The sequence below is a fragment of the Ambystoma mexicanum genome, chromosome 6p (genome assembly GCF_040938575.1).
Source record: "Ambystoma mexicanum isolate Mex_15411 chromosome 6p, UKY_AmexF1_1, whole genome shotgun sequence".
NCBI lineage: Eukaryota > Metazoa > Chordata > Amphibia > Caudata > Ambystomatidae > Ambystoma > Ambystoma mexicanum.
Genome location: NC_090935.1, coordinates 1,537,744,022 through 1,537,767,442, shown reverse-complemented (window position 1 = coordinate 1,537,767,442; position 23,421 = coordinate 1,537,744,022). Strand labels below are relative to the sequence as shown.

Below are 23,421 nucleotides of genomic sequence, written 5' to 3'. Positions count from 1 at the left end.
GTTTCATCAGTTTGTAGTATATTCCAATGTTTTTTCAAAAGTTTGTTTAAAACGTATGCTTCACTGTTGTAAGTGGTAATGAAATCCACTTTTGTATGTTTATCGTTTTTGGTTTGTTTATTAGTAGGCTTGTTCTTGGTATTTTTTCAGCTTTTCTTATTGCTTTATCCACTTCAGCTTTGTAACCTCTTTTTATAAATGTTTCTTTAAGGTTTTATGTATGCTCTTAACATTTTTCTGACTTCGCTTGCTATCAGATATGAATGCGAATGCTGAACAGTTGCAAAAATCCTAAAACCTCCTGCCAATTCACTTTATCAAGATCTACATGATATGATGGGCTTCAACGGACCCAGCTCTTTTCTGTTGTATTGTCTGAGAAAACAAGCTTTGTTGACTGATATAGACGCCTCTGTCGAGGACCTAATGATCTGTCCGGCATATATCAAGAAAAAATAATTTGAGATAGATTGGAGTCTTACCACAGAAACTTTAAATAAATACCAACTATATAGGGAATATGTGAAATTTACCAGGAAAAGGAATTTGCGCAGTCCTTATTTAATTTTATTTCCTTGCCCTAAAGCTCGAACTATCTATCTTGATTTTAAATTAAATCAATTTCATACTAGAGAAAGAATTGCGACCTGGACATCAGGTGAGGTTATTCCTCCATTACTAGAATGTCGTTTTTCACTGTGTAATTATCCCAAAGAGATGCTAAAACATCTAGTTTTTTGGTGTCCCTATTATAGAGATACTAGATGGTCTATTTTGGGCAAATTTATCACTAATGAGTTTCATTCCATGAATAACCTATGGACCAGAATAATGTGTGGGGACAGTCAATCTCCAACTATTTCACCTACTTGGCTTTTGATCAAAATTGATGAGGAATTATCAAATAAGACCTAATGTCGCTAAGAGATTTGGATTAGTAAGACCCAACCAATGTATTTTCAATGTAACCTGTATTTTTATGTAACTTGTTTTTAATTCATGATCTATTTACTATCCTTGAAGACTGAGAATCATATTATAGGGTATTTGTTCTAGTTAGGGTCTTACTCCCATTACAGTTGTCTTTTTAACAGACTTTCTGTAATATTGTACTTGTAAGGTTGTAAGATTTGTATGTAGTTTTTTTTTTGCCCTTACATTTTTATACTTGTAATTTCTAAATGTTTATTCGTACATTTAAAACAAAATTGTGACTGTGGTGATTGCTCTTTTGCACAATAGGATATACATTTTGCCCAATAAGATTTGCACTTTCTTGCTGTTTTGCCCATCAACCTTTTGCACTTCATTCCATTTGTACTGTAAAATTAATCAGCAATTAACTTCTGCAATACTGTTTATCCTATGTATAAGTTCTACTATGAATATCAAACTTAACTCTGTTGCAGCATGTCATGAATAACTGTTTGAACTTCAAGTTTAAATTATAAAGGTTGTACAAACCAAATACAATAAAAGATTTCAACAATAAAAATCATCAAAAAATAGAGACAAATGATAGCAACAACATGTATGTGGTTTTGCAGTAGATGGTTCAATACTGAATGTGACACAAAATGCCAATTATGAATTTGTTAATAGAGATGAAAATTGTGCAGTGAAGAATGTATGATGTAGTAACACGAGTCACAGGGAACCTGCATTGAGTATATTGTATTTTTATATGAAGTTTAGTGTAACTAGCTGTAGATGTGGGTGGAGTGCCGGCAGCCCTTACAAGACATATTGGTGTGATAGAATGGCTGATGGTCAGTGCGTTATGACAAAGATAGATTAAATCAAGTGGATTAAAGTTCTACAATAGAGACGAAATGGAAGAATAAAGGTGTATTGCTTTTTCGGGTGAATACATGGTGAAGCTTCTTTGCATTATCTCTATTTTAAGAGATGAAGGAGAGGCTAGTAATTTAACCAACGGAGATGGAATGACCCAATTAAAAAAGAGGTTAATAACAACGGAATTGCATGGAGCAATAATGCACAAATTATATGATATGGCATTTATAAGGTGCCTATACACAAGTGTTTCAAGGCGTGACGAGGCAAAGTAGGGGCAACAGAGGGAAGACAGACAACGATCCTACTAGGCCAGGTGTCCTTCAGATCGCACAAGTGCATGGGCAGGGGACTGAGGAGAAGTGCGGGGGGAGAGGAAGAGGACAGTGCAGTGCATGGGATAAGACAATAATAACAATAAGTAAAGGTACGGCCAGCAGGTGGCAAGTGAAAGGGTAAGTGCAGACGTCCGGTGTCAAGTGCTAGAAGTGGGACCATAGGGATACAGAAAACAGTCACCAAGTGCGGGGTTTGCCAGGAAGGTGGTGCAGGAGAGCAACAGGCGGGGGAGTGGACCTGGGCCAGAGATCAGAGGGTGGCCAGGTAACCAGTGCAGTTCCTTTGTCAGCCAGGAAATCAGCAAGGGAGAGGAGGAGAAAAAGCAGATGCAAAGAGAAAGGTTTTGAGGTGCTTCCGTAACCAAAGATGATTCTCCTCAAGTTTTAGGGAGGCAGGGAGGCTGTTCCAGAGGGATGCCCCAGCCGAAGAAAGAGATCTACCACCAACTCGTTTCTTGGAGAAGCAACTGACCCTGAGGGAGTTGGAGCCAGAGGAGCAAAGAGCTTGAGAAGGAAGGTATTTAGGAAGAGAGAGTTGAAGGTATTGAGGCCCCAGGCCCCAGAAGGCCTTGTGGACGATGCAGAGGGTTTTGAACTTTATCCTCGCAGCCAGTGGGAGCCAGTGCAGAGATTTCAGTCCTGGAGAGATACGATCCCTGGGCTTGAGGCCAAGGACACGTCTCGCAGTCCTGTTCTGGATAAGTTGCAGAGGGCGGAGAGTAGAAGCAGGCAGATTTCGAAAGAGGCTGTTGCAATAGTCCAGCCTGGAGAGAACCAGAGCTCTGGAAACAGTGAGCTTCGGGGGGAAGGAGAGGAAAGGAAGAATACCTCTGAGGAGGTGCAGCTGGTAGTGTGACTTCTTAGAGACGTTAGAGATGTCAGGAGAGAAGGAGAGTGTAGAGTCGAAGAAGACCCCAAGATTTTTTGCCTTGCAGGTGGGAGCAGGAAGGGGGCCAAGAGAGGACGGCCAGAGAGCTAAAGGAAAGGTGGGAGTGCTGATGAGGAGAATCTCAGTCTTACTGGCATTAAGGCAGAGGTCATTGGCGGCACACCACTCCTGGATAGCAGACAGACAGAGATGAGGGAAGTAGAGGAGGAGGCCGAGGGTAGCCTGAAGATGAGCTGAGTGTCATCCGCGTAGCACTGAAAGTTGGGGCAGAGAGCAGCTATGCCCAGCTATGCCCAGGAGTGCCAGATATTGGTTGAACAGCCAGGGAGAGAGGTTAGATCCCTGGGCGACACCACAGGTAGAGAAAAAGATAGCAGAGAGGAAGGATCCAAGTTGAACCTGGGAGGGTCAGTCGGAGAGGAAAGAAGTCCGCCACGCCAGAGCCTGACCAGCGATACCCAGGTTATCACGGTGACGGTTGAGCAGGATGGCATGGTTGACAGTATCAAAGGCAGAAGAGAGATCAAGCAGGATGAGGATGCAAGGGGTGTTAGAGTCAAGGTTGGAGAGCAGGTCTTCACGGATGTTCAGGAGAGCAGTTTCTGTGCTTCTGGCAGCTCTGAAGCCAGACTGATGGTCATGAAGACAACCAACAGATTTAGTATGGAGATTAAGCTGGGAGATGGCCAGTTTCTTCAGGAGCTTACCCAGGAAGGGAGTGATGGAGATGGGGCAGCGATAGTTAGCCGGGCAGGAGGGGTCGGCAGAGGGTTTCTTAAGTAGGGGGTGCACAAGGGAGTGCTTCAGGACAGATGGGAAGACTCCAGTGGCGAAGGAGTGATTGCAGAAATCAGCCAGGGCAGGAGCCAGGGAGTCAATGTGGTCCTGTATGGCTTTGGAGGAACAGGGTTGAACCTGTTTGGACGAGACTTTCATAGATCAAACTTGTCTAGAAACCTTGTCAGCAGAGAAAAGGGGAAAGGCAGAGAAGGAGGGAGGAAAGGAGTCTGCAGAAAGGCCACAGGAAGAGCAGGGACTTGGGGTGGGAGGGGATAGGAGGAGAGAGAGGACAGGATGTCCTGAGTTTTAGAGATGAAGTGAGAAGCCAGTGCCATACAGAGGGCAGAGGGCAGAGGTAGAAACTGCGGCAGGATTGGCCAGTTCTTTGCAGATTTTAAAGAGTTCGGCCGAGTTGTTTGATGCTGCAGAGACGCGTGCTTGGATATGCGCTCTCTTCTTGGTTAGGACAAAGAGCTGGTATTGCCTTTGCAGCAGGCGGCAAGCCAGCATGTCAGAGGATGTACATGAAGCACGCCATTTCCTCTCAGCCACCCTACACTTGCGTTTAACTGTGACAAGGTCTGAATCGAACCAGGAGTTGCACTTGGCTTTGGGCTTCAGGCGGATTGTCATGACAGGGGCAAGGATATCAAGAGTATCAGATATAGCAGAGTGGAGCGTGGAGAGGGCTGTGTCAGGAGGAGAGTCAGCCCGAGGGGGAGAAGGGGTGAGAAGGTGGGGGCGAAAGCCTCAGCTGACACGCGCTTCATGGGACGGATGACCGAGAAGGTGGGTGGCAGTGATGGAGGTGGCTTGGCCTGAGGGGTAGGGAGGGTGAGGTGGGAGGAGAGGAGAAAGTGATCACTCCAGGAGAGAGGAGTGGTGAGAGTGGTGAGAGTGGTGAGAGGGACAGAGAGGGGAAGGTCTAAAGAGATCAGAACATCCAGAGTGTGCCCTGCAGAGTGAGTTGGGCCAGAGGGGAGAATGGAGAGTGAGAGAGAGTCGCAGATGTCCCGAAAGAGTCTAGAGGGAGGACAGGAGGCGTCAAGGTGGATGGTGAAGTCTCCAAGAAGGAGGAGTTGAGTAGTGGAGGCTAGGAGTGAGGCGGAGAGGTCAGCCCACTCATAGAGGAAGGATGAAATCTGACCAGGTGGCTGAAAGATAGTAGCCACTGTGAGAGAATGGCTAGGGGAGAGAGACAGAGCCTGCAGACGAGGCATTCAAAAGAGGAGTAGGCCTGCGTAGGAGTGACAGAGGCAGGAATTCACTCGGGGAAGATCAGGGCTACCCCCCCACCAGAGCGGTTGGCCCTGGGTGCAGAGAGGATCTTGTAAACGTCAAAGCTTGTGACAGAGCTGGCTGTCAACCATGTCTCGGTGAGATCGAAAACATCAAGGTCAAGTTCTTCCAGAAAGCGGCAGATATCATTTGACAGCAGAGTGAGAGTTTAGAGTGGCAATATGGAGAAGGTTGCCATCCTTGAAGGACTTCCGGGGAGGGGTACTGATCAGTGGTACGCCCTGCGGAGGTGTAGAAGGAGCCCGAGAGGGGGCAGAGTGGGAAGGGGAAGGCAAGGTAGCCATGGAGTAGGCGGAAGGGGGAGGCGAGGTAGTCAAGGAAAGGGGAGAGGGGACAGCAGGAGAAGAAAGGAAGTTGATGAGACGCGGTAAGCGTCTGTCAAAGAGGTGAAGGTTGGCATGAGGGCCTTGGACAAGGACAGTCCCATTAGAATAAACATTAATGAAGACCTTAGAGGAATCATTAAGAAGCAAGACAATTCCACAAGGGTTAGTGTTGAGAAATGCAACTCAACTATCTAAGGCACAGGAAGACTTAAAGAAATTGATACGCCTTGATGCGTTTAATAAAAGATTGCAAGAACTGAATATAGAAATGGAAGAGTTTAAGAATGATACCACTGCGGAACACATACAAAAATTCAAGAAGAATCTTAAGAATTTTGCACACTGAAGAAGTTTTTCATATGTAAGAGAGGATCATAAACCCGTCAGTACAAATGACAATATGGCTAATTTAGGACAAAAAAGAAGGTTGAGGTTTAGAGATACCACATATAGCAGTAGTGGAAAGGGAGACCAGAATGAAAAAGGGGAATGGTCATCCACTCTATGAATAATAATGTTAGGGTGTTTTGTAGAGGAAGGAGTAGAAGTCAAGGTACCAGAAGACGTAGATCTTTTTTAGAGTGAGGCCGAGGGAGAGCAGCCCAATGGGAGGAAGATGACCAAAAAATGACAAAAAGTGAGTGCCCTGGCTGGAGAATCTATCAGAATACACCTTAACCTACAGTGAGACTTCAGTTTTAGAAAAGGGACTGGGCTTTGAACTTACGAAGGAACATGATCCAGTCCTTTTTAGAATAGAATTTCTTTCTTTTATGCGCAAGATTCATCTCCAACAACAATTTTAGAACCGGAAGTATGAACCAGCAGAGAATTACTTAGGACTCAAAAATCCCTCACATTTGAGCTCTCCTACATACACTAGAACAGCTGAGGCATTGGGATTTCAAACCAAGGTTATGAAAGTCATAGAGCAATTGGAGAGAGAGCCCACCAGGATTTTTAAAAATATAAACAAGGACGAGGAAAGAGAACTAAAGAAATTGGCAAATAATCTGTCCATTATAATACAGAAACCGGATAATGGTGGAGCCGTAGTGATACTGAATCATCAAGATTGCATAAAGGAGTGTAGAAGACAACTAGAATATCCTGTAACATACAGTAGAATGCAAGGAGACCCTGTACTTAAATTACAGGAGCTCGTTCAATTGGGGTAATAAGAGCAAAAGATAATGGTTGAGTATTAGAATAAGAAGTGGACTTCCTGATGCAAAGAAATCCATGCACACAAGTCTTCTACACAGTCCATAAGATACATATGTTTGGAGGACCTTGTATCTTGTCTCATTAGTATTGGAACCTCTTTTGCAATATGCAGACGCATTTCTACAGAGGTTTCTACCAAAATGAAGTCATTTATAAAGATACTACACATGTGATCAATATATTTGAGGATAAGTCTTTTGATACTACTTTAAAAGGTTTTGGTTACTATCGCTCTATACGAACATCCCACAACAAGCTATCTTCGAGGTCTTAAGAGCCACATTGTAGGCAGACGATTGTTCCTACTTCACTACAAAGGAATTTGTATATTGGTGCACAGAGTTAGCCCTTACAATAAGTAAGTTTTAATTGCAGGGTGATATCTCAAAATAGATACAAAGTACTACGAGGGGGGCCACAGTCTTGCCTAGAGTGGCAAGCCTTTGTTAACTAATTTATGATGAAACTAGCCCCTTTCAAATGTAACCAGTGGAAGCGTTATATTGATTACATAATCATCGAACAGGGGACAAGATCTAGAACAGATGACTTCTTGAAATGGATAAATGCACAAGATAAGCCTCTACAATTCACCTCCCAACTTAGTAATACACATATAGATTTCTTTGATTTAACCATATTTCCCTATGAAGTCATGTTAAAAGTGAAACCGTTTAATAAAAAACAGACAAACGCATTGTTACATCACCCTACACACCTCACAGAGAATTGGCCATTTGGTGAATTCTTAAGGCTTAAAAGGAACAGTCGCTTTAAATGAGTATACAAACAAGAAGCACACAATTCATATCTAAATTATGCGACCAAGGGCATCAAGAGCAAAATCTTAGGAAACTGGCAAATCGAGCCTAGAATAATAACAGGCAGGCCCTCTTGGAAACAAACAAAGGAAGGTGAGATAAAACACAGACAAGAATAGTATGTGTGAGTGCCACATTGTTGTACAAAATTAAGAACGCAATTAAGTAGAATTGGAATATACTTAACTGAGGCAGGTCACGTTTTCGAATGTCAATCCTTGCTTTTAAATGGGGAACCAATACCAGGGATCCAATGGTGAGAAACAATCTAAAAAAAGCCAGAAAAGAGAGAACCTACTTTACCCAAAATAAAGGGTCTTAAAGACATTAACCATCACTACCCTACACTAAATTGCATAGTGTGCACGAAGTTGGCTCTACAGGAAAAAATAGAAATTACACAATCTAACTAACTGTAACTGCAAAATGGTAATTTATATAATCCAATGTTTTTGTGGATTAAAACACATAGGCAAAACCAAAAGGATGGTGAAAAGTAGGATGACAGAACATGAAAGTTGTATTAAAAAACATGCATTTAAGGCACCAATCGTTAAACATTACACTGAAAAAACCTAAACCATGGGAGTTCAAGTGGGTAGTATTAAAACAAGTACAAGCTACAGACCTTCAACGAAGTAGAAAGCGGCTTACAATATATGAGTAAAAAATGATTTTTCGAGTGCATGGTGAATGAGAAGAGCCGAACGACAGTATAGAATAGGATTCGTTAAGGAAAACCTATAAAATTAAAGACCAACAAGGGACATATAGATCCATAACTAATGAGGAAGAGAATCAATGAACTGCTGAGACATAATTAAGCAAACTCTGCTCTAGTAAAATGCTTATCCAAGAGGCCTATGATAAAATAAAATCAAGATTCATGGAGAACAGTATTGGAGTTACAGAACGCAACACATCCATGTTTTACAAGGGTGAGTAGGAGTGCCCGGTTTGAGATACAAAGTTAAGAACAATGGTACCACTGTGAGCTCTTGGAGTTAAGGAAGCGGGAAACCACAATACCCATGTGGATTGTAGTTTTTTTGCTTTCAGCACTGATCATTGTCATATTTTTTTCATAAAAAATGCATTTTCCAAAGAATTTGTAGTACTTTATGGAAGCGGCATAATGAACACTAGTAATTGAGGGTCAGGAAACCTACAATTCCCAGCAAGATTGTAGTTTTCACGCTTTCCATCCCAGCCCGCACAAGTTTCGACAACTACACATTCCCCATGTTTGTTTCCTGCCTTCTGACTCCTGACAGCTGCCGTACTTCTTGAGCCCTGCGCCCCTCGAACATTAAAATCGCATTAGACCCCCGCAAGGGCAAAGCATGTGGGTGGAAAAGGGTGCTGGTTTGGCGCCAGCAGGCTGTTGCGATTAGCAGGAACACCCTGTTACCCGGACTACATTGGTTGAAGGTCTTCCAGATTTCCAGGTTTCTCGAGCTTGTTAATATCCACACCAGGTTCAGCTGAAGCGACAGAGGAGACTGTCAAGAGGACTTGCACGGCAGATTGGAGAGGACAGGCAGCGGCAATGGGGGTTACGGTTAGCAGGTACCAGAGCAGGTGAGACCTGGTGAGCAGTGCGGCGATGTGGGGGCTGTGGGATTTTGAACATTAACTTTGATAGCTATTAATTATTATAGGCATCTATAGTGCCTATCGCGCGCAGTGGCTTTTAATAAAATTTGCCCTTACTTTAAGAGACCCCCCCACAAACTTTGGAGTGTTTTCCATCATAATAACCCCAGTGCCGCACGCATCCTTTGTCTTTGCATCTGAACCGGCACCAACATTCATACCTAAATCCAAAGTTCTGCTTTTTAAAAGAAAAATGCTGCAACCAACTGTGCCAATTCTGCAAAGCCGTTGGGCGATGATGCACACTCTCTCATCAGTGAGATACATCCGTTTCTGGGATCCTTTGGTGCCCCAGTCAATCTGGGCCCCTAGGGGTTGTAAACACTGGCCAAAACAGCAAGGATTTCCTCACGATCGAAAAGCCCACTTGCTCACCCATTGTGGGCACAAGTTCAAAGTGCCAGATGGGGCACATGCCAACTGACAATTGCGATGAGGCCCCCGCTGATCAAGTATGCCATGGGGGTGATTGGGGGATCCCTAGCAGTTTGCCACTGCCCTTGAATATTACTGACCTGACGGCCCCAGGGGAGGTTGTTGCACCTGACATTGACATTTGCACCCCCACCGCTTCCAGTATAGCACCAGCAGTTTCTGTCACACTATCTCCAAGCCAGTGCCCCAATGGGCAGTAGAATTTTAAGCAAATCATCGCCCTGCAAGCAAGTGACAAAGCATACTTTGGAACAGACCAGTGGCCCAGTGACCAGGGAGTGTCAGTGAAGCATTGTTTTATCTTAACTACTGATATTAAAGAATCTAGTCTTATCTTTGGTCGAAGCTGTTGCTAAGCGAAAGGGAGAGGGGGCCTGTCACACAGCTTGGAGGGTGGAAAAAGGGTCCCAAATATATAGTAGGAAGCAGAAACACCCCCGTTTGAGATTATCCCAGATAATATTAGATCTGTCTAGGGCAGGCGGGTGTTGACTCTTGGAAATAAAGCATGCATCAAGATCACAAGGGCCGCAACATTTGAAGGGTCATTGCCCACAGAGGATGCAAGTGGCAGCGATCTTCTTGAGAGTGTGCACAATTCTGCCCCTCCCCTCCATTGATGCAGACCCTTAGCCTGACGACAGATGGTGCACTCATGGAAAAAGTAAGAGCTAATAAGGCACCAAGGGAAATGGGGCAAGTCCCAGTAGACCCCACCGTTAAACTGATTTTCAAATCCAGTAGGCCAATACCAGTATAGATAGGGGATCAATATACCTACATAAGGTCCCCAAACTGGCCCCTAACCAGTACGAACACAGGGATGCACTCCTAAATACATGTATATACTGGATCCGGGCAGTGAGGGGATGTCTATTTATTTCCTGGGAATGAATTGCATGCTGCACCAGGATTTGTCAACAGGAGGACAATCCCTTTGACACTGTCTGGCTGGATTTGATTGATTCAGACCTGCCTTGGGGTATACTGAGTGTTGACAGCAGATGCCAACGCCTGGAAAACACTGGAATAGAACTCAATACTTATCGCCTGGCAAGCACTCCACAGTGGCCTGTGATCTCGGGAGAAAATGTTTTCCCATTGGGAAACAGGACATTGGGCGAACCCCTGTTCCACGGACTTCTATGGTAACTGGTGCGCTAACTTGACAGAGACTCCCTAAAATGTATGCCGACAAACCATTGATACGAACTGAATGCCCTCTCGGATAAAATTGGGACTTAGGGTTATTGTACCCTACCTTACCTGTCTTTAATATAAATTAAATATATTTTTTGAAATGTTAATGTTTTGTACTTGTTGTGAAATACTTTAATGGCTGAACGCCGAAATGCCTGACTGACTAAATAAGGAGAAAGCTAAATCAGCTGCCTTTTCAAAGGACAGCCATACAGCAAGGAGATGTGCACCATTTTTTGGAATGCAAAGAAGGAGGCGAGTGGCTTAAGCATGACAGAAAGTAATGTAGGTTAAAATAGAAAGCTGGAATAGCGAATATATATATATATATATATATATATATATATATATATATATATATATATATATATATATATATATATATATATATATATATATATATATATATATATACACTTTTTTTTTAAATTTAACTAGATGGAACCTAAATGTTATGGGGGAAATTAAGAAAAATTAAACCATTGAAACATAACCATAAGAAAAAGAAGAGATAAGAGAGCATGGGTAAATATTTCACATTTAACATAAAGTAATGCGAACAATACATTATTTACCAACAAGAATGGGATGTTTATTGTCTCTTTAATATTAGAACATGCCCAACGTGGATAAATGATCGTTAGGAGATGGCATAAGGAGCTTGTAACTGTAGAGGAGCAGCTGTATGCCTCTTCAGGAAGTCCCGCCCCATCCTTCCTATATGCTGGAAGCCAGAAATCGCTACATGCAAAGCACCTGTGATTGTGCCTATTCCACAGCGTGCCTTGGAGAAAAGGTATCCATTGAGAAGACCCTATATAATGTATCCCCGTAGAGATGACAATATCTTGGAGGAGATCCCCAAACGAATATGAAGACGAGAGAAAGAGAAGTTGGTGACATCACAAGAAGCAAGTGTGACGCACTGAGAAGAGTGGCTGAAGAAAAGGATGTATGGACCGTATAGAATCTGATGACGAAATAAAGAATCGAGTAAACTGTCATATGCGGAATAAAGATTGCATGTGCGAAGAGCACTGCAGAAAATGCAAGCCGTTTTATAACTGTACAGATGCAGAAATGCAAGTAGACTAAGTGATCTTAAAGGCCAGCTATATGTAGTGAATAGACTGCAGGTCGGTGCCGCCATTATATAGAAGCTGGACATCGGTGTCATATTTAGTAAGCTCAGACTCACGGAGAAGGAAGGATCGGAAGGCCGTGTCGCAGCAACATGAAGCTAAGAGCATGGAAAGGCCTGGGAGGACTGTCTGGCCTGATGTTAAAGGATGAAGTAGCCAAGAACTGGTTATCTATCTATAATGAACAAGAACCGTGAGACCAAGTTTATTCATTTAAGACAATTAAATGCTGCAAAACAGGCCGAAATACAGTCTCCTGTCACGTGGGCTATGGATAGAAATAGAAGGTGGGCATGCTGCTCTTGACTTGAGATAGTGTGTGCCTGTACTCCCTTTTATTCCCAGGAGCAAGGATACTCTGCAAGGTTAAGTTCAAAGACAATCTGAATGGCAGAAGGTATGAGCGATGAGGGATGTTGGGCTAATTGGGTTGGGAGACATTGTCAAAGTCCACCCATGGGGTACCAGCTCGCGTGCTGCTAGTGGGCCGAATGTTCCAGAAGTGTACAAGCATGCCAACCAATTATTGATGGCCATACAACCAAGGGCTTTATAGTTTGAGAGCCAATGATATACTGTGTAGCTAGTAACTGATGAAGATGACTTGCACTAGGGGTGGGCCTAAGTTGTCCACCTGACTGTAGACACCCAATCACAACCCATACCTATATAGAAAGTATACTTAGATGTTCCCTTTGAACGTATCACTACCACCCGTAGGTTTCTCTTATTTACCACATTTATGACATCATGCATGACAAATTTTTAGTATATAAATGTGTTTTTTTATGCAAAATGATTGAGAGCTTGAGCGAACGTCCGTCGATGTCCGTTGCAACTCCCTGTTTTAGATAATTGATAATAAAACCGTCGGATGAGATTTTTGCCAACTTCCTGAGTCAGTCTTATTATTTGGTGTAAGAGTTATTTTGCATCCCATCCATGCACGACGTGTTACTGATTTAAGGACCCTCTGAGTTCATAACAATAGGTGTAAGTCCCCCATTATGACGTGAAGAATTACATTCTTCTTTTATGAGAATTTGTGAGTTTCTACAGGCCACTAATATGACTGTGCTCATCATTTACATCCAAAGGCACAATGGAGCAAAAGACTATGAATATGAAATTGGGAAACATAGCAATTATTTAGATATGAGGACAAGCAATTCCTATCCCTCAGATAAAAGGACCTCATGTAAGGGAGTGGCAGGGGCACTCTAAGCAGTTACCCCGATTACCAGCAAGAGGGTACTTGATTCCCAACAAAATCCCCTGCCGTTTGAACTGAAGAATCAACCATGGGGCAAAGTTTGCTGTCTTTATTTTCAATCAAAATGACGGGTTGCAACTGGAAATCACAATGTTCCCACAAGCTCTCCTCCTCCAAACATGTGTCACTTGGTTTTAACTGCTAGTGACATCACAATCCAAGTTGCATCCCAAAGCAACTCATATGGGAAGGGAATTGGTTAGTCGAGGAGGAATGCATATACAATCTATATGAGTTAGTATGGATATTGGCTCCTCCTAGGACCACCACTAAGTGTCAAAAATACAAAGTTGCAGGTTGCCATAAAGGTAATTGGCTCATGCAACATAGTGTGCTTAACATGAAAGGCAGTCCGGTATTGTGCAGGACAGGTCTTCTCATTTTGGTACCATTGAAAGCTACCAGGCCAAGTGAAGCTCTACAGGGTTGGGAACGATCCAGAAGGGGCTGCGTGTTCCCAATATGTTGCCATCTCTGATTGCATAAGCCCTGAGACAGTGCATCCTTCTTTGAACCTGTATAATAGTTGGATCTTTCCACCTCTGGTGCGATGGGAACAACTTTTCCCCCATCCACCTCAAATGAATAGGCTCTGTCCTCTGCTTCAGGTAACTTGTGTAGGGACCATGAAATGGAGCTCTTCTGCTTGTAATTATGAGGATTTGAGGCTGTAGCCCTTTGTTGGGTGCCCTGACCCACGTTTGGACTATTATGCTGCAACATTTGGTGCTGTGGGCTTAGAAAATCCAAGATGGCCGAAAAAGCCCACATTGCGCCAGAATCCAGGAAAACCGTGCAGTTTTGGCACACACCAAAATGTTCCCCTGACCTGCCACCCACCAGTGCGAGCGTGATGGGCCAGGAGTGCCATGAGTGAAATGTGTGCCAAAGGAAAAACAGCAGTGCCGGTTGGCTCAAAAAGCGCTTTGAAATCACCTTTGTTTCCCTGAAATGCAAGCTAAAAATGCCTTTTTTAAACATTGCAAGATATTCAAAAATCTCACTGAACACCAGCAGACATTTGGCAGAATGTAGTCTTGTGTGCGTACAAAATCTGGAAAGATGAAGAGCCCAAAACAATGTTTATAACAAAACTGGCTGAGCTGTGGATGTCAGCAGCCTAAGTTAAATTGGACTGAAAGACACTAAAATCTAAGGGGCCGATTCATGGAACAAACGTGCGCCGAAAATCTTCGCGCAAGCAGGCGCAAGCGGAAAAAAACAGGCGCACGCGCACGCGTGCGATACATGGAAGTCCCTGCGCGTGTTTACCACGGGATGTGCGCCAAACCCGTGCATGGCGCAAACGTCACTGCAACATCTCAAAAGACGTGCGCGATGCGCACAGTGAAAGCGCACAACCTCGGGCATACACCAGAAAGTGGGCGGAACACGGGGCGTAACGCGCGGAATGGGGAACAACTCGCGAAAACAAGGGCGTAACTGGGGATGTACTGCAGGGAAGCAGACGGAACGCCCACACGCACCCGAACCACACGTATTCATGGAATCGAATAGGGCAAAGCCACGCACAGCGAAAGACACGCACAAGCCGATACACGTCCGCCACACGAAGGCAGGCGGTAGCGTCCCTGCGCATTACAAAAGTGGCAACATACAGCAATTGTGCGAGCGGGGCACGTGTATTTCGGGGTTGCGCGGGAAGTTACACACGCGATTGAGCGGGATACGTGTATTCCGGGGGTTCGCGGGAAGTCACACACGCGATCGGGCCTGGGGGAGCGGGCTACGTGTATTTCAGGGGTTCGCGTGAACTTTCTCACGCGATCGGGCCTGGGGGAGCGTGCTACGTGTATTTCAGGGGTTCGCGTGAACTTTCTCACGCGATCGGGCCTGGGGGAGCGTGCTACGTGTATTTCAGGGGTTCGCGTGAACTTTCTCACGCGATCGGGCCTGGGGGAGCGGGCTACGTGTATTTCAGGGGTTCGCGTGAACTTTCTCACGCGATCGGGCCTGGGAGAGCGGGGTACCACTCACCGTCTGCCTTGCGTGTAGAAGAACGCTTAGCCAACACCCGCTGTGAAGTAATAGCGTGTGAACCCCAACGGATGGAAAACACACGCACCGCACGAAAAGCACGTACAGAACATAAATGCACGCGGGATCACCAAGCCCTGCCAGGGCAACGCCCGTGCGCAAAACGTCACAGACGCGCTTACGCTGCAAGGGCCTTGGGTCCAATGAAATCGCGTACGCGTGCTGACGCGCTTACGCGCTAAGGGCCTTTCCTCGATTTTCACGCTGACGTGCAGGATTTTCACATGCCAAATCACTCCGTATCAAGCTGGCCACGCGAAAACACATGGAAGACCACGCTCCTGCCCAGAAGGCCGAATCACTGCCCCCCAGTGCCCCTGCCTGCCTGCCTGCTGCCACCGTGCCCTGCCATTTGGTGCCTGCACATCAGCCATCTGCAGGTGTCCAGTTGCTGTGTCCACCCCTGCTGGAACAGAAGACTCCCGACTCGGATAACATCGCTCCACAGCCCAGCCCCAGGACCCAGTTGCCCACCCACTCCTGCCCCTGGGGTTGCCATATCGGGCACATCAACATCTGGCACCACTGGCAACCCCCAGCCAGAGGGGCAGAGGGGCACCAGCTTCACTGCCACCGAAGTTGGTGTCCTGGTGGAGCAAGTCCTGGGGCAGTATGATGCCCTCTTCGGATCGTCCCGCGCCAACAAGGAAGGACGGGACAGGATCTGGGCCGACTGTGTGGTTGCCATCAACGCCGAGGGGGTGGCAACCCGCACCATCCAGAAGGTCAAGAAGCGCTGGGAAGACTTGAGGTCCAGGACCCTCAGGAAGGCCCGGTGCCTCGTGGAGGGGGGCCGGGGCCGCATGAGTTCCATCCAGTTGAGGGTCCTGGAACGCGCACACCCAGCGCTCCACGCCCAGGTCCTTGAGAGGGAGACCCGTCTGGAGTTGAGCGGTAAGTGGCCAAGCATTGCTGTGTGAGACAGGGCATGTTGCAGTGTGCTGGTTGTCTGATACTTGCCTGCATGTGTGACATAGCCCATGTACGCATGTATGTGTGCAGGACATCATGGGAATGCATGTGCGACCTGTAATGTGTGAACCGCACGGTTGTTGCATGTGTTTGAATGCGACATGGGGAGCCCTGTGCAGATTGCACACATGAGAGCATGGCAGTCTCTGTTCCTGGACATGGGTGGGGGCGAGGGATGGGTGCTGATGCCAGATACATATGTGATATCCATGTCTGTGTGCCTGACCTGCGTGTCTGTGACTTGTGAGTGCCATGGATGCATGACACATGTCTGTGACAATGTACAGATTCACTGATGCAGCCTAGTCATCCTTGTATGCACTGTGATTGGGGTGTACGGGGCCAGATGGATGTGACTGAGGTGAAGTGTGTGCATGTGATAGGCATGACCCATGATGCATGTGAGTCCCATTACATTGTATGATTCGAGAGTCCATTGGACATGCATTGAAATGTCCATGGCACGCATCATGACTGTCACTGTGTGTGTTTTGCCTGGACTGACACATGTGTTGTGGTGTGACATGATGGAAGTGTACTTTGACAGTGGCACTCATCTGCTATTGCTTCCTGTCTAGGGGACCATTGTACAGTACCCTGATGCTTGTGTTCTATGTCTCCCTCTACGCAGCGGCTAGTGAAGGAGAGGGCGGAGACGGCGCTGTGGAGCAAGGCGGCGGGGATGCCCCCACGGCTGCAGCGGAAGGGGTGGGTGAGCCCCCACAGGGGCCTGCTACGGCGGTAGACGGCGAGGAGCCATCCAGGTTGGTGGTTTCCACAGAGGAGGAGGAGGCCGCCACTGAGGCGCACATGGGGCCTAGTGGGGGCATCCCTGCTGGTGCAAGTGGTGCAGTCCAGGGGCAGGGGCAGGAGGCAGCACAGGTCACCGTGGAGGGGCCTGTGCATGTCGCTGTCCCTGAACCTGTGGGTGCACCACCTTGCACCAGCAGGGATGCCCCGTCCCAGGCCCGTCCGCAGGTAGAGGGGATGTCCATGTCATCTGACTCCCCTCCACCTGCGGACGAGGGGACCCCTGGCCGTGTGGAGAAGGTCCTGATTGGGGTCGCGATGCGCACGGCTGTGATTCGTGATGCCGTGCGTGCTTCCCAGGAGGAGCACGCACTTCATCACGAAGAGCACCGCGCCGACGTGGCCCAATTGGGATCGGCCATGTTCGGGGGTTTCCTGCATGTGTCGGCCAATCTGGCGGCCCTCTCCTCCTCTGTGGAGACCATACGCCAGTCGTTCTCCTTGCCGTCTTCCGGCCCAGATGCCACCAGGGCCCCCTGTGGACCTGCCCTGACCAATGCAGCCAGCTCGGTGGGGATCCCATCCCTGCCACAGTCGGGAGTCAGAGGTCCAGCAGGGGTGGACAACACAGCAACTGGACCCCAGCAGATGGAGGATGTGACGGCATCATCGGGCAGGGCACGTGCACGACGGCATCGGTGGTTTCCATCATCCTGGATGCCGTCGTGCTGGCAGAGGCAGTGCATCGGAGGCAGCAGCAGGCTCGACGTGGGAGGCATCATGGCTCGGGGCCATCAAGATCAGAGGGGCAGGCATGGGCCGGAGGGCAGGAGAACCCTGGGATGGTAGTGTCTTCCGTGTGGGAGCAGTTGGTCCAGCGGATAGGTGCGGAGCGGCAGCGGGCGGAAGAGGAGCGGCTCACCATGGTCAGGGCGGAGTTCTCCATGCGTCGGGCGTTGAGGCAGGCTGAGTGCCTCGAGGAAGCTCGCAGGGAGTTTGAGGTGAACATGGGGTTATCCCTGCGAGACCTCGGGGCCAGGACAGAGTCCCGCCTCCAGGACATCGACATGGAGTTCGATGATGCCCTGGCCGGCAACATCACAGAGTGAGCCGCAGGACTTGCCCGCTGCCATTGTATATAGTTATATAGTTAGTGGTAGGTTTCCTTTTAATTATTTTTTTTTATTTGGTTGCGATTGGACAATGCGCCACTTTTTGTATATAGTTCAGTTTTAGTTAGTTGACATAGTTAGGTTTCATTTGGTTGGGCTCATGGACCCGGGATTGTCTTGTAAACAGTTCTTCTATGGATTTTTTGGATTTTTTTCCTTGGACATTCATCTTCTTTTTGTTGTTTTGCTTTGTGGTTTTTCTAATTTCATTTCCATTCTAGTTGATTTTCAATACATTTTTATTTTCATCCTTCAATGTGTCGTATCATCTCATTACTTTCATGCATGTCATGTTGGTTGTTTTGACATTCACTTGCAGCCATTGTGTGTGACAGACATGTGTTCATTTGCATTATTTACATTGGGTGTGTAACATGTAATTGCCTTTGATATGTGGGTGGATGTGATAGTTGGTTGGGCCTTTTGGCAGGGGAGGATGGCCATTACGGACATGATTGGGGATTGTTGGGACCCAGGTGCAGGGGGGCATGGATGGGACATGGGCGAGGGCCTGGTGGAGGGTGCCCCGCAATGCTGGGGGGTGGGGGTGGTGGGGGACATGAGTTGGACATGGATGGGGGCCTGCTGGCAGGTGCCCCACAGTGCTGGGGGGTGGGGGTGGTGGGGGACATGAGTTGGACATGGGTGGGGGCCTGCTGGCAGGTGCCCCACAGTGCTGGGGGGTGGGGGTGGTGGGGGACATGAGTTGGACATGGGTGGGGGCCTGCTGGCAGGTGCCCCACAGTGCTGGGGGGTGGGGGTGGTGGGGAACATGAGTTGGACATGGGTGGGGGCCTGCTGGCAGGTGCCCCACAGTGCTGGGGGGTGGGGGTGGTGGGGGACATGAGTTGGACATGGGTGGGGGCCTGCTGGCAGGTGCCCCACAGTGCTGGGGGGTGGGGGTGGTGGGGGACATGAGTTGGACATGGGTGGGGGCCTGCTGGCAGGTGCCCCACAGTGCTGGGGGGTGGGGGTGGTGGGGGACATGAGTTGGACATGGGTGGGGGCCTGCTGGCAGGTGCCCCACAGTGCTGGGGGGTGGGGGTGGTGGGGGACATGAGTTGGTGTTCATTAGTTCAAGGAGACATGTGCCTTTGCTGGGGGGCATGCCCATGTTGGGTGGGCTGCCTGCGGGACATGACCAGGGATGCAGGGTAGTCCCCTGTGGTGTGGGCTGCCTGCAGGGGCCGTGGAGGGTGTACAGGGAACACCTGGGAGGACCCACACTGTCAAATCACATGTAGGACTCCCCGGCACCCCTGAAATACACGTACCCTGCTGAAATCGCGTGTAAAACTTCCCACGCACCCCTGAAATACATGCGCCCAGCCTATTCGCGTGTGAAACTTCCCGCGCACCCCTGAAATACACGTACCCTGCTGAAATCGAGTGTAAAACTTCCCGCGCACCCCTGAAATACACGCGTCCAGGCTATTCGCGTGTAAAACTTCCCGCGCACCCCTGAAATACACGCGCCCAGGCTATTCGCGTGTAAAACTTCCCGCGCACCCCTGAAATACACGCGCCCAGGCTATTCGCGTGTGAAACTTCCCGCGCACCCCTGAAATACACGCGCCCAGGCTATTCGCGTGTGAAACTTCCCGCGCACCCCTGAAATACACGTACCCTGCTGAAATCACGTGTAAAACTTCCCGCGCACCCCTGAAATACACGCGCCGAGGCTATTCGCGTGTAAAACTTCCCGCGCACCCCTGAAATACACGCGCCCAGGCTATTCGCGTGTAAAACTTCCCGCGCACCCCTGAAATACACGCGCCCAGGCTATTCGCGTGTAAAACTTCCCGCGCACCCCTGAAATACACGCGCCCAGGCTATTCGTGTGTAATACTTCCCGCGCACCCCTGAAATACACGCGCCCAGGCTATTCGCGTGTAAAACTTCCCGCGCACCCCTGAAATACACGTAGCACGCTCCCCCAGGCCCGATCGCGTGAGGAACTTCACGTGAACCCCTGAAATACACGTAGCCCGCTTGCCGTGCTGGTACAGGGTTAGCGCAGCCCTTTGCGCTGGATTGGGGATTTTGATGGCTTTTCCCTGCGCGGAAGGCGTTCTTGGGGGCGTAACTGGCGCTGCTGGAAGGTCGCTGCGCCACTGTGCGCCACGGCTGGTTTTGGTGGCTGGAATCCATGAATACGCTGTGCGCAGAAATGGGTTTTGGCGCACGCGGCTGGCGCAGGGATTCGCACGCGCACACTGTGCGCCAGCCGCGTGCGCCACTTGTGCGCTGAATTCTATGAATTACCCCCTAAATGTTTAAAATAAATGAGTGACCTACTGTTGAGTGTCACATAGTTTGCAACTGTTAAATGTCATAGTTTTGAACTTAGAATCAGCGTTCTAGCTGCATGTGTAAAAATTGTAAGTTTGATTTGGATGAAGAAAAACTGGGAACAAAAGTGACATTTAGCTGAAGCCTGGCTTAAAGAGATTGAATTCTGCCTGACAACTAACCCCGATGGGAGTTGAAAATTGCTCAACTGCATTCCAGGCCTGGCTGCCTTCTGCTGTTCCCACCAAAAGGAGATGACACCTCCCTGATTGAATCAGGGGAGGAGCACCTAGGACTGGAGGGAAACTGAACAATGAGCCTTCCTTGGCTCAGGCAAATGTTAAATTAGGGGGGGTCGTAAATGGCTTCCTCTTGAGAGAAACTGGGAGGGGCAGTGTCTCTGTGAGCAACTTGAGTTGGAGGAAGTGAACAAACCAGAAATTCCACCATGTGATTTGGGAAACCACACCCCTCTGGGCCAGAGCATAATTGTAAAAAGATGGATAATTCATAGTACGGACTTGTCAAAATTATATAAATAATATCATCATTCTTGTGATTTTTCTGTGCACATTTTAAGAGGTGTTAGGACTCTGTGGTATGTTCTTGGGGGTATTAGTGGAAAATAAGGTATTACTCTGAATGTATGTATGTTAAAAATCTGACACCTTATCATCTGATACCCATATTCCTTGTGCATATTTGTGTAAAATCTGGAAAAGTTTAGAGGTCGTTATCTGGATGAAAAGGGCAGAATTCTGTCATAAGTGGACACAACATCTTACAAAGACAGGGATCGGATGGTTTGGTGCTACAGAAAATATGTTAACTGGACATATAATATTAGAAAAATTGTACGTAGATAAATATGTATTTGGAGCAAGAATAGATTTGTGTGCAAATTGACCAGGGGTGGATCCTCTGACCCATAAAGTACCTCATCACGATGACACTCCATTTCCTTCCCCCAATCAACGGAGAGAGGAGAGCTTAGCCAATGATAAGTTGTGAGGGGCAGGCTTAGTTATGCCCACGCACACACCCATTTTCAAAACACATAAAAAGAGACTGCTTGGACAGGCGAGACATTGACTTTCCACTTTCTTGCAGAGCATTTTGACGGACGACTTCACATCCAAATTCCAGACTTTACATCCAGAGATCCAGAACTTAGACTCCAGATAGACTACAGAACTTAAAGAAAAGGCCTAACCCACAAGCTGAGAACTCTTCTCAGCAGGCCTTCAGAATCCAGCAATCTAACCAAACTATTCTACAGCCGGGCAAGCTGTTGGATTCTTTGCCAAGAACTTTTGCCAGAGCCGGTAGCAGACCCAGAAAGTAGTGCTGTATCCAGAGAGACCAGACCAGATAGCTGTGAGCAGAACCAGAGATCCAGACCAGTCCAGCAGAGCAGAGCTGACCCAGATAGCTGTGACTTCAGAACCAACCGCCCGGAGTCCAGCCCAAACCTGATCAGACCTTGACGGCCTATTTCAAATTCATAGTGTGAGTACTCAGCCAGAACTGTGCAAAACCAATCTCTTAGTTTAAGATTATCTAATTCAAAACATTTGAACCTGTCCAGAACTGCATCATAGGAATCGTGTGTTCATTCTGTCATTTCAAAGCTGTAAAAGTTCATTTTGTCTTTCTGAAGTTTGCTTTAATTTAAAAAAAACTACCTTCACAAATTTGTCCGTATCTTTTGAATCGTAGGAACGAGATTTAACTTTCATTTGAAAGCTAAGATTCTAATCTTTCCAACAAGCCTAAAACCGACTTTCTATTCCTTATAGTTATTCCGTAATCACGCTCGACGCATTCGGAAAAATTGCCGCGAATTGACATTTTGCTTCATTTCAACCACGTGTAAAAATATCTGTCTTTTGCTTCCGTTATTGAATTCCGTTTTCAACCTGATAACCATCCCTGAATCATTGATAGTGCTGACCTGAACTAATATTAAGTAGCTATCACCTACCCTGAATCTCCTCTAGGGAATTAGAATCATTTTTAGCATGATTTCACTTCCTTGTAAACCACATTTAAAGTATTTTGCCTGTGTTTTAAAATCATCCCTGTGATCTAAGCTTGCTAGGGGGGAACTGAACTACATTTGATTGTATTCCTGAGAACTGTGTGCTCTCCTTTCCATCTTCTATTGCATAGGGGGGGAGTGAATTGCCACCAGGGGAAAAGTGAACATATTATCTCTTGTGAAACCCTACCAGTTATTTCTGTACTGCATTCTTTCCATCATTGTTTTTCCTTGAAACCATAAAAGCATTCTCAGTTACCTTATCCTCCCTATACTAACTAAGTAATTAAATCAGTGTGCTAGTGTAACATCACCCAGTGTTGATCACTGTCATATTCTTAAGTGTGATATCAAATATTAATTTATTATAAAAGTGTGATATATATATATATATTGTTTAATTTTCCAATAAATCTTTTAAATTGCAAAACAAACCTACTTCTTGGCTCAGTGAGGTCAGGGGGATTCAAAGAGAGGGGCGTTATATAAGGGTTTATCATCCAGAGTATAACTTGTCATAAAAATATATAAATAAGGGCTTCCCTTGGGCGTCCCAGACGAGGCACTGACTTAGTGGGATTGCTGAATTGAAGTCACTTGACAGATTGGGGGCTCGAGCCGGGGATTCTGGATTAGATCTATCACTTGTGCAGATTAATACAGTGTGCTAACTGACAGGATATATAAAGTCTGTTGGATCACCACGCCGTGTTACACTGTAAAAACACCCCTCAAAGGAACGCTCTAAGGAAACGGTCTGTTTTGCAAAATAAAATACAAACTTCTGTAAGTCAAGAAGGAAATCAAATTCCAGAATGACAACCTTGGTAGATATCAAAATAGCCAGAGAAAACCTCTTACATAAGCTATTTGTGAGAGGTGAGTGGGCTCATCAGGACCAGGCGGTCTGGTTGCAGGCAATCGCACCCCAGATCACTGAAACAGGGTCAGAT

At 46.9% G+C, this 23,421-nt stretch overlaps 1 protein-coding gene across 8 annotated transcripts in view; it reads left to right on the top strand.

Moving 5' to 3' along the window:
• The window catches only part of HOPX (HOP homeobox), a 282,218-nt gene that overhangs the window by 192,312 nt on the left and 66,485 nt on the right, over nt 1–23,421 (top strand). The window lies entirely within an intron of this gene.